At 33.9% G+C, this 12,691-nt stretch overlaps 1 protein-coding gene across 1 annotated transcript in view; it reads left to right on the forward strand.

Annotated features, from left to right (window-relative positions):
- The window catches only part of LOC145661962 (forkhead box protein O-like), a 583,915-nt gene extending 574,190 nt beyond the window's left edge, over positions 1-9,725 (forward strand). Inside the window, exon 4 of the mRNA XM_081727318.1 lies at positions 8,200-9,725. The gene's annotated coding sequence lies outside the window, so the exon portion shown is untranslated. The remainder of the gene's footprint in view (positions 1-8,199) is intronic.
- Positions 9,726-12,691: the final 2,966 nt, after the last annotated feature.

Raw genomic sequence — 12,691 nt, forward strand, 5'->3', positions numbered from 1 at the left:
GCTTTGCTTGTTTCGGGAGGTGCTTTGCTAACTTTATTTCTGGACATGTGAAAATTCTATTATAGGCCTATATATATATATATATATATATATATATATATATATATATATATATATATATATATATATAACAATAAAAAGTTGCGATAAAATTTCGGTGAGTGCTTACGCCCGAAAGCCAGCCCCTTAAATATGCCACTCCATAGAATACAATATTAAATATCTTATTCAAATAAATTTTCTCCTGAGCATAACATTTCTAGTGAAGTCGTTATCACGTGATGCATTAGTTAAATGCAGTATTGAACTTATTTTAAAGTGAGAGATGCATGTAGCAAACGCTTATCAAAGAAATTTGACAGCTATGTATTTTCTTTTTCTCTCCCTCGATTTTCAAATATGCAGGAAATGAAAACAGCAAGTGAGGAGAAAATTCCCCTCAACGCCCTGAAAATCCCAGACAGAAGAAAAAACTGAAATGAGATTTCTGAGTTTTATGTCCCACGGTTATGCCGGCTAGGCTAAAGAAGACGGTGATGATGAGAAATTAATGAAAATGGTGGAATGAAAAAGTGGGAGGAAACGGGAGAACCCAAGGAAACTCCCCCACACGGTTTTTTGTCCACCACAAAGTTCACTTGGCGGGAGAAGGATTTGAACCCCCAGACAGAAGAAAGTATGAACTGCACTTTAAAATATTTGTAGTGGAGCTAAATGGGTATATTCCAATCATACATATTGCTTGTTTTCATCATGTAAATATTTGTTGAATAATAATAATAATAATAATAATAATAATAATAATAATAATAATAATAATAATAATAATAATAATAATAATAATAATAATAATAGATTACCGGTACTTTCCGTCCACTTATATATTCATTCTTTCTTGTTGAATTAAACAACAACAAAAACTATGTATACATGCACATAAATTCGACTCTAAACAGTGTTAAAAATACAGCAAGGAAGTTCTTTAAAATAAATATATTTGGTAGTTTTTTTAAAACCCAATAAGGAATTAGAATTCTGACTTTAATTTTAAACATTTTGATACATTAAATGTTACTTGTATTATTAATTTGTCGGGCTTACCGTACTTGTGGGATTACGCTTCGCCACTGTGAACAGTATTGACTACAAATCATTAAAGCCAAGTGCGAGATTGATACCTTCACCAGTTGTATTATTAGAGAGATTAGCTTTAGTTCAGAAAAATGGAGATTGATTGTTCTCTCACAAAATAGTGCGGAGGGCCAACTACTCACCTTGATCATCCATGCTAATGCCTCACTACTTACAACATATCATAATTAGGGCTGTGCCGATAATCGAGTAACCGATAACAATTCGATAAAATTTCAAAACCGTTTCATCAATAAAGAATTCTAATTTTATCGAATTATCGAACTTTCGAGACTCCCGAAATGTTTGAGACTCTCGAAATGTTCGAGACTCCCGAAATGTTCGAGACTCTCGAAATAATCGAGACTCCCGAAATGTTCGAGACTCCCGAAATGTTCGGTACTCTCGAAGTATTTGAGGCACTCGAAATGTAAGAAACATTAGACAACTTCGAGACACTCGAACTGTTTGAAAGCAGCAAGTACAGAAATATATCAATATGATGGCATTTGTCGAGTCGCTTGAATATTTTGAAAAGTTCGGGATTATCGGAGTGTTCGGAAGAAACAATGCATTCGAGGTTATCATAGTTGTATATAATATGTATTACATATATGCAGAGTGTTCATATTAAAACTTCTCTCCTTAGCAATGAAGTGAAGGAAAAGTTTTTTTCCCCACAGATCTGTACAAGGTTTAAGTAGTCTTTCAGAAGAGAGAAAGAGGAAGAGAAAATATGCATCACCCGAATGGAATTGGAACCCAAGATACCATTAGTCTACTAATAGTCACTTTGCCGATTGCGCCAATAACAGGGCAGGCAGAAAAATAATTTTACATATGATTTCGACAAATACAACTTTGCAATAACTTATCAGATGAAAAAAGTTGTTTGACTAGTTTGGCTGCAAGAAGGAATCATTGGAGAGGTGAAGGAACCGAACTGTTCATCACTACTTTTGATAATACCTGAAACTTCGATAATACCGGTACTCGAAATATCGATAATATTGATAATACCTGAAACTTCGATAATACTCGAAATATCGATAATACCCGAAACTTCGATAATACTCGAAATGTTGATAATACTCGAAACTTTGATAATACTCGAAATGTCGATAATACCCGGAACTTCGATAATACTCGAAATTTCGATAATACCCGAAACTTCGATAATACTCGAAATTTTGATAATACCCGAAACTTCGACAATACTCGAAATGTCGACAAGACTCGAAATTTCGATAATACCCAAAACTTCGAAAATTTCAAATACTCGAACGGTTTCGAGTAACCGATGACAACTCGATAAATTTTCACTCCCGAAGTTCGATAGGTCCTCAGCCTTATCGAACACCCCTAATCATAATACAGTAAAAGATAATGTATCTGTATCTTGGACGGGATATCTAAGGTTCGATTTACGATGCTGAACATTTTGGTCAATGTATCAGGTGAATGTGAAGATAGTAGTGACTTGTAAAGTACTCTAAAGTGGCTTATTTTCTCTGAAGGATACCAAGCAGGTTAAGCTCTTTGATGATAAATCATAGTAGCAATTTTTTAAAGAAATTGATTTTCCTAGAGATTCAGTTCCATTTTGAACAATGTTTGCATACTTGCCATCAGAAGTGGAATTTTCTTTAACCTTACTCAGTCGGACACCATCAACCCCATTTAACCTCGAAGTATCTTTCATCCTAATTCAGTCTTAAAAATACAACACTCAATTAACTTCCTCAATCTAATGAGGAAGGTAATGTTGAAGACAACCATTCAGCGTCCTGAAAAACGCAACCCTACTTTGGATATTTATTAATAAGTTAGGTAAGTTGCGTCGGACTGTGATTGTCGCAGTAGAATGTCCTGGTGCTGACTGAGTTTCATAATCACGTTTGAGTATTTGCTGCACTATCCTTGAGAATCGTCTTCAATGCTCGGCGTTCCCGGTCACTTAGGCTTCTCTTTCATCGATTTACTTTCCATTGAAGTTGTTTTGGCATGATTTCTGTAGACTGCCATTAACTTGGACATTGTTCCTCTCGACACACTTAACGTACACTGTCCGGAAATCTTAAATATACTTACATGAACTAACAGCGCGCTTACAATTTGGCCTCTTTGAAACTCAGACAGGTCTCCATTTTGCATCACCACCATGTGATCTCTTCAACACACTCTTCCGTTCTACCTCACTTGATGTACTACAGATGATGACCTATCACATTACTAACAAAGGATAGGTGCTGCGTACGCATTCTCAGTGTCACCCGTCAGACATCTTACGTATTATAAACTTCACTTGTTACCATTAATTCAACAGCCATCTATATGTAAGGTATATAAGGAAAGCAGTTTTGGTTGATATTGAAGTCAACTATTCAGGAACTTACAAATATGAAAAATCACGCGACAGTTTATCTGTCAGATTGGCTGTACTTAGGCGCGTACCCAGAAATTTTTGTTGAGAGTGCTCCAATCTTTGTGGGGGGAGGGGTCCAATCTTACATGCCACTATGTCTATGCAGTATTGAATGAGTATTATTGTGCACCTGAAAAGACGATAAATAGTTGTAAAATACTTCTAAATATATTTTCAAAAAATGCTAGAACTAGATTGTTTTTATAAGACAAAGAGTACAGATGAAGTGTAAGATCAAATTTTCATGCTACATTAATCATTTCCCTGTTAAACAAGTATAGTTTTATTGAAAGAGTGTACAAATATATGTTAGGATTTTTTGGGGAGAGAAGGGGTCCGGACCCAGTGGACCCCTTCATGGCCGGGCCCCTTCTGGTACTGAAAACCAAAGTCAGAATTTCCGAAATACGAAATGTATTTCTTAAAGTTTATTTTTGGGATTACTCTTTAAAGAAAATAATCATCTTATTTATATATGTAGTAGTTTCGCATAGTTTTATGGTTCTAGTAATACCTTGTACTGTCTGAAATTCACCATCGCTAAATGTTGACGTTCGTTTATTCCTCAAAGCCTACCTTCGAGGAGTAGCGTGTTCTTGTGTCAGCCTCAGGGGAGTTCGAAGGAAAATCGTGACAGCATTTTCCAGAATTACAAGAGAGCCCTCGGGAGCAGTGGCTATAGAGTCATTAATCTGGTACAACCAGTGCATTAATCTAACTCTTCTAGCTTAACTTTCAACGATTAAATACCGTCGTTGAAAGGAAGAACGGACCATCACAATTATCAAGGCTGTTGGGTACGCACGTAATGTTCTTGGGTCTGTATCTTATGTCTGCTTTTAACACAAGGTTATCGGGCAAATACTCAGTAAATATGGTGTTGTGTACTAGTGTGCTCTGAAGGCAGAAGTCCCACCAGAAATACGTTTAAAAAAATGAAATGATTCTTTAAAGTTTAACGTCCCACGAATATGCTCTTTAGGCTAAAGGAGACGGAAATGAAATATTTCAGTTTTACGTCACACGCTTATGCCGTGTAGGCTAAAGGAGATGGTAATGATGAGAAATGAATGAAATGGTGGAATGAAGAAAGTGGAAGATTCATTGTGATTTAAACTAGTGTATGGAAAAGTAGATGAAAGATTGATTGAAAATCAGAATTATGGATACCATGTATACAAGAACTGAGTATTATTGACTGTTACTAGCAAACACTAATTAAATACTCAACTCTTTGGTAGGGGGAACACTGGTTCAATGGTAGAGCTCTTACCTCTAATATGTGGAGTCCTTGGTTTGATATTGGGAATGTGAATTTATGATAGAGACTGGTAGCATCGTGTCTGTAAGCAATTGAATATTTTAAGACAGTGCTTTAAGATATACCGTAAAGGGATGTTTTCATTTAGTCTTTTTGCGGTTGATTTAATTGAAGTGACGTCACTTTCGAGTCAATCAACTGAATCGCTTAAAACGCATTGAATCAGTTGCCTTGAAAGAGATTCTACTTCCTGGGGCCAATTCAATCTGATCGACCAGTGACATCGCCTAGTGAAAATACCTGACGCCGGAAATGGTTGGTGGAGGACAGAAAGCAGAGTGCGAGTTCCGATTGTAACTGTTTTAGAACTAATGGCTTTTTTAAAAAAAGTAATTATGTAATATATTATTTCTAGAACGTATGGGAAATGTAAATGTCTATAGAATACAAAGAATGCTTTTTACCAGGATATTGTTGCTAAAGAAGTGGCACTAGACGCGATTATAAAACAGATTAACTTTAAACTTGCAATTTCAAACTATGGACTAAAATAAAGAAATCGCAGTACCCCAAAGTCTCTAAAAAGAAATAATTCTGCTAAAACACGACATACAGCTGTAATAGCTCTCCCCTTGGTACATTGCCGCTCGATTTCGAATCAACCAAGGTCTCGGCAGCAAAGAGAAGGATACCACAGAGCTCCAGGCAAGCTAAGTGGGAAGGCGATCTCAGAGCTCCAGGTAAGCTAAGAGAGCAGGAAGGATCAACTGAAACTGATGCTAATGAACGTCTTACAGCTTGTTTTATACCCTCTTCTGGACAGCGGTGGCGCTTGTGTTCCTCTTCTGTAAGACACCTATTTATCAAAAGTACATAGAGATCTTTGAATTAGTCTTGGGACCACAATTATAGTGACTTTGTATGTTATGTTTGCATATAACAGGAATTATAATAGTAGAAGGTTGGGGGAGAAAACCGAATCCCGCGTACTAGATTGCTCTGCCTATTACTTTATTACTTTATCAAGGTATTTTACAATATGTAAATTATATATATATATAAAGGTGTCGAAAGATCAGACATACACTGATCGACAAATCTCATTTTCATTGTGGTGAACAAAATTATATGGGTGAGTATAAAACCTTATGCGTAGCTTTTGGAAAAATTGCTACTGTACGAACCATGCTACACATTAGAATGAAACTGATAAAATCTTTATTAAACCTTTCATTATGATACTAGCAAGACGACAGTACAGAGTATGGTTATAATGAATCATAGTCCAAAATTATGATTAACTCTAACGTAAGATAATTATTTATTGTATAACCAGGGACGTACACAGAAACTTATTTTGAGTTGATCCAAAGATTTTCAGGGTGGAGATTCAAATTCAAGTATGAGGATTTAAACTATATTGAAATTTGTAAAATTACGCTCTAAAATTTGATTAAATTTTTAAAAAACGTCCGGATTTCTAAGGGTGGGGTAGTCAGTCGTCCGGACCCCCTGCATACATCCCTGACTGTAACATTATACAAAAATGAGACATATTATATCAATCAACAAATGACATCAAGCTTAACAAATTACATGCTTAAAGGTGAATTTTACACGCGTTGTTTCATTGTGTGCTATTTTCGGAGCCAAGTAGTCAATTGTCCACAAGCTTTCGGAGTCAAGCATTAGAACGAGCTGCCATAGGAAGCTTAACCGCATACTTTATCGAAATCGAAATTCCATTAAGTTATGTTTATGTCAGGAGTCTTTTTTTTATGTAAATGCCCTTTACCTGAACAAAATAAAGTAATATAATTAAATCAGAGGCTCCGTACTATCACAAGGACGCCGAAATATTTGTCTCGCCTAGGGTGTCAAAATACCTAAATTTGGCCTATAGTAATATTAATACGGCAACCCTACAACTATTGATTACTTGAGATTCCCTTTTTTAAAATTGGTTTGTTCATTCCTTTTGCAGAGTTACAAGTAGAAGTTTCATTACTGTCTCAGATATATTTTATCAACAACTCGGGAACGTCTTTCAAGTTTGAGTAGTGTTTTTGGTAACTTACACGAAATAATGTTCTCTTTTGATTAAAGCTTACAATACTTGAATTAGTGTGTTCTGATAAAAGAGTGTGCATAAATGACTTTACACATTTCCCTTGCGACTATGATTTGTTGTTGCCTTCCGATCACTATGACACATGATTTTTTTTGGTTTAATCTTCGAACGAGACAAACTAATGAAACCTACCCAGCTTTACGCCCTAGTATGTAGGTCAACAGTTATGAGTATCTACTTGCTAATGAAGAGAACAAATATAAAATGCACCTAATTATATATTTTTGTGAAATATGTTAGAGCAAACTTAGTGGTCCTCATGCTAAGAGATCATTCTTTACCTCTAGAGGGTTAGCGTTCGCAATATTTAGCCTGATTCACTAGTTGTACAAAAGGCACAAATGTTTCACACTCGCTATTACAGTATTAAATATTGTTTAGTGAATTGTAAATTATTCATCATCATCATCATCATCATCATCAGAGAGATGATGATGAGAAAATAAAATGTAAATTATTAAAATTTGCGAAAAAATTATGTATCGTTACTTGAACTCATTAAACTGTAAACAAAGCTCTCCCGTGGCTAAGTGGTTAGCTTACACACCTTTGGCCTGGGAGACCCGAGTTCGATTCCCGACGGGAGCTCGAATTCCACGTTAAATTGTAGGTCCATATCTCATATAGCTTTCCTGCTGAAACGGACGCTAAAATGAAAATCAACTTAATCAAACCGTAATCACCCACACACCAGTGCATAGTCGGGGGTTGACCTGGCTCAAATCCCCCTTAGTGTTGTGAAATTGAAAATGGTTTCTGTTTACATGTAGTATGTTCCATTTGTGATCCTAATTTACGACGATAATCTATCACACAAAAGAACTATTGGGCAATTATATGAAGAAGAACTCACTTCACAGAAGCTCTATATTTAATCTTTTGTAAAATTTCAGGGAACTAGTTGTATGAGGTGTTCTTAATTTTCTTCAGCTCTTTGCTTGTAGCATATGCATCAAAATTTACCATTTGTCGTTTACATTGAACGGTTGTGCCATTAAAAGAATAGACCAAAGAGATATATAATAAAATGTGATCCTTCGGCCTATGTCAAATCGAACATCTTAATACATACTAAAAATATCCATTCTTGCGTATTATGAACCACACAGTATGTAACACAACAACCAAGTTGAGAAGTATATGTAAGATAAATTTTTTTATATTAAAAAATAAAATTGTTTCTATTTGTTTGAAACTATATAGTGCGTTTAATTGCAAATTTAATACAGTATTATTTTTATTTTCTTCCAGGGTCTCTTGAAAAGAATCGACATATTTTCGCTCAATCAGGCTTGTTAACAGCACACACAAAGGATAAAGCATGGATGTACTATGTTAGATGAAAAGTTCAGATCACTGGTGCGACACTCTTATTTATGAAGCGACACAATGGAAAAGTGCAAAGGTATACTTCTAGAAATCCTTGTACGATGGACTTCACGAGATGACTATGTGAAAAACTAAAAATTTGTTTTTTTATAGAAAAAAAAAGAAAAAAGCTGGATTCAGTATTCGAGTTTGCCAACCCCTATTTTTTTTCAAATGCGCGCGTCTGTTCACAAATGTTCATCTTATTTTTCTCTTACCACCAGCCCCGAAGATTTTTTTCAGTTGACAATTATACGCCCACAAAAAGAAAAGAAAAAAAACTTGTGCATACCACAAGTGTGTGTGTGTGTGTCTGTTTTGTCGTGTTGTTGTTACTATTGTTTCATATTGCACGTAACGTAAGTGCGGAAATTATTCTTGCAACTAAAGCAGGAAGAAGAAAAAAAAACGTTTAGCAAAAGTTATTGTATAGAAAGCTTTAACAGAACAAAATGTCATGACTGGAGTGTTAAATTTAAAAAAATGATGGCATTGCTAGTGGTGATTTAAATGTGTTCATTTTGTTATTTAAAAAAAGGAAAAAAACACACATATATATTTAAGTGAATATATATAGTCAGCCCTTAATGAACAAAAGAACGCGATAAATAAAAAATGAGAAAAATAATTCATTTGGGTACCGACAGTGTTGTTTTTATATGTTTCCTCGTTTTCTCGAAGTTCCTGGGGCTAGATTGTTTTTAAACATAAAAATATTTCGATTTCATATGTATAACTAAACAGCAAATGTTACTGTGAACTGAACAGAAAAACAGAAAGAAGATAAAGCTGGATATTATGATTAACCCTCGTGCATACCTATGATATACATATATACCTATAATAAATCTACTTGTTCATTCCTGTGTTGGACCCCGTCCCGTTCCTTATTCTTGTTTTCTTTGTGCTTATTGTTACTTTGCTGGTGCCGCTACTCTTTGTTGTTATAAAAAGTACATAAATAAACGGAAACATTAGCAAAAGAGTGAGCAAAATTATTTATGTGATGGTTGTTTCTTGATATAGTCTAGCCCTTGTACATAGAAAGAAACGGTAAAGTAAAAAAAAAAAATAGTGTTTGCACACCAGGAAACGTGTAAAAATATGTATCGATGTGAAAGATAAACATTAAAAAAAGGACAAACATGTATAGGAGGATCTTTACGAGGAAAAAGTGTTATTCCCCGAAGAAATAAAGGAAAAAATATATTTTGCTCCATTTGTGGGTGCGTGTATGAGTGTACATTAAAAACAATCCTGCCGCATGTTTCTTTGTGTTATTTTTATCTAGTGAGGATGGACTAGATGAGTCAAAAAAGTGTTTAATTTACAAGTGGTTAGTGGTTCCTTTATATATATATATATTATTGACATTATTGAAATAGCTCATCGTCAAAATAATTTAAAAAATGAAAAAGTTAAAGTGTATTGAATTATATATATATATATATATATATATATATATATATAACATGGAAAAATATCTATAAGATACTTACCATTATGTGCTTTTTTCTGCTCTAAGTTGTTGTTATTTGCATGCGTTTTTATTTCCTTCTATGTGATCTCGACTTGTTTATTTTGTTGCTCTTCGTTTTTTTAAATCTATCTGTGGACAAAAGTCATTTAAAAATCTTATAATAGTTAAAAACGGATTGTGGAGGAATATGGCTGAATGTCCATCAAAAGTGAGTGTCTATTCGAGTAATGAATTTTTGTTAATTATAAAGATGTGTACTTTAATTTTTCTATATTTTCATTTTTTTTTTTTACAAAAACCATGAAGTTATATTCTTTACATACATTTCTCCATTTCTGCCCGTAATATTAAATGAAGTAGAATGTATTTACATGTTTTTTTTATATATATATACATCGAGATCAAGTTTTGTGTGTGTGACGTTCATAAAATTTGTATACTTTTTTAATTTTACGTTTTCAGTTGTTTTTTCGTCCGGATTCTTTTTTGTTCCATGTCGGAACATGTTAAAGGTCTAAGGTTATTGAGGATAACTAGAAGTTTTTTTTTTCTGTTGATCACCGTGTGACTGTAAGTGACTCTTTAATATTAGAAAATGTATTCATGTATACATACTTTTTTTCTCATCGTTTCCAGATTAAGTCATGTCTTGCACTAACTATTTATGTTTTGAATATTTGTTCAGAAAATGCAGTTGATCATTTGCTTTTATTTTTACCTGAACGGAATATCATTTTTTTAAAGTAGAATTTTTCAAGCTTAAGAATAACGAATTATGGTTAACCATGTCCAGCTTTCGTTGACGAACAGAGGACGTGAATTGTCCATATGCTGCCTAAAACCATATTCAAATTAGTTCGTGAGAACAGATGTGTACAGAAACAAGTTTGAACAAAGATTTACAGCCTGATATATGTGGTGATTCAGTACTTTTACTGGCAATTATACAATAAGGGTTTTATATTAACAGTGGAATTTAATGTAACATGGCCAATTGGCATGACATGCCACTTTAACTTCAACACCAATTTCCTTTAAGATTTTCATACATACATAATCTCGCATTTAAAACATTGACTTTGCTTGGTTCTAAACTAGTACTTGTTAATGATGAAACTGAAAATGTATTGTACAAATACATAAAAATGTTAAAAGTTGAGGTTTTTAGAATAGTATATTCATTAATATAATATCTGTTTTAACTTCTTCTTCAATACAACTTTCGAATAGCAATCAAATTTTGTTGTCGTACGTTTGACAAAAATTTGATTTTCTTTTGTGTGTTCAGAATACGTACAATAGAATTCGAGGTAGTAGTAATGTACAAACCAATGTATTTCTTAAAGTAATCTCATTCGAACGAACTTTTTTTTTGAATTATTATTTATTTTCGTAAAGTAATAATTCATCCTAGTATTAATGTTGTGTTTACTGTGTCACCCTCGTTCTGATTTTCAGTACAACCCAACACTGAATATATGGATTTTGTTGACGTAAAAATTGTTGGAAAATGATATATAACAGTAGAATTATTCTTAAAATTAGTTTATGAAAATTTTGAAAAGAAGTAGTTACTATCATTAATAATGAGAACTTTTAAAAGGAAACACTAGTTCCATGTGGATTAAACTTGTTTCAATCATGCACAAATATGCTTTACTTTCCTAATTTTGTTATACCTTATAACCGTTATGTCACGAACAATTTAAATTTTGCGAACTGATAAAATTACCATATTATGTCGAAATGTTGCTAAAGATCTAAACGGACTAACTATCGTAAATGAAAGAGTAAACAGTTTTGAAACCTAGAACTTCAATAATCGAGTTTGTATGCTAGATGCCATGACATACGTATGTCGTGTTTTAAAAATGTTACGAAAAGAAGATTCGAAGTTTCACTTGTACTTGTAAGGCTAAATCATTGGGATGGTAACAAAAATAAACCGAAATGAAACAAAGTATATCGTGTAAAAACTAGAGCGTAAAATATGCTGAATTTACATATAAATATCTAAACTGAGAATATAGTATATAATTAATAATTTAAGTAAATTTCTTAAGATCATAGTTCTAAATCTGAATTTTGTAGGTAAAATTTAATATGTTAATGGATTACCTGCTATTAGTTTAAAAAGAAGCAAAGCCAATATTATAATGAAACACTATTATATTTATGATTTTTTACACAAAGAAAATATATACAAAACGTATAACTGTACTATTTATTACCTTTATCTTTAAAATTTGTATATTATTTGGTCTAGGAATTAATTCGTGCGGTTGGTACGCACACATTGAAGCTGTAGTACAAACAAAAAATACATAAATACCTTAAGAAAAATATTGTCCATCGCTAGCCACCACTTTCGCCCATCTGTCAGGCAATGTACGGATTCCGTGGCGAAAGAAGTCCTCATCCTTGGAAGCGATCCAGTCAGAGACCCATGTTTCGATATCTTCTGAAGAAGTAAACCGCTGTCCAATCAAATCGTTGTTCATGCAATCGAACAAGTAGTAGTCCGAAGGAGCAACGTCTGGTGAATACGGCGGGTGGGGTAAAACTTCCCATCCGACATTTTCTAAATAGGTTTTGACCGGTTTTGCGACATGTGGGCGAGCGTTATCATGTTGAACAATAAGTTTATCATGTCTGTTCTCCCATTCTGGTCGTGTTCTGGCCAGAGCTTGCTTCAAACGCATTAATTGTCGTCGATAACGTTCTCCATTCATAGTTTCACCCGGTTGCAGCAGCTCATAGTACACCACACCTTTCATATCCCACCATATGCACAGCATAACCTTTGCACAGTGAATATCTCGTTTTGGTTGTGATGGACCTGGTTCACCTGGTTTCACCCAGGCCTTTTTTCATTTAGGGTTCTCGTAATGGATC

This window comes from Thermobia domestica, chromosome 1 (assembly GCF_964235325.1).
Source record: "Thermobia domestica chromosome 1, izTheDome1.hap1.1, whole genome shotgun sequence".
NCBI lineage: Eukaryota > Metazoa > Arthropoda > Insecta > Zygentoma > Lepismatidae > Thermobia > Thermobia domestica.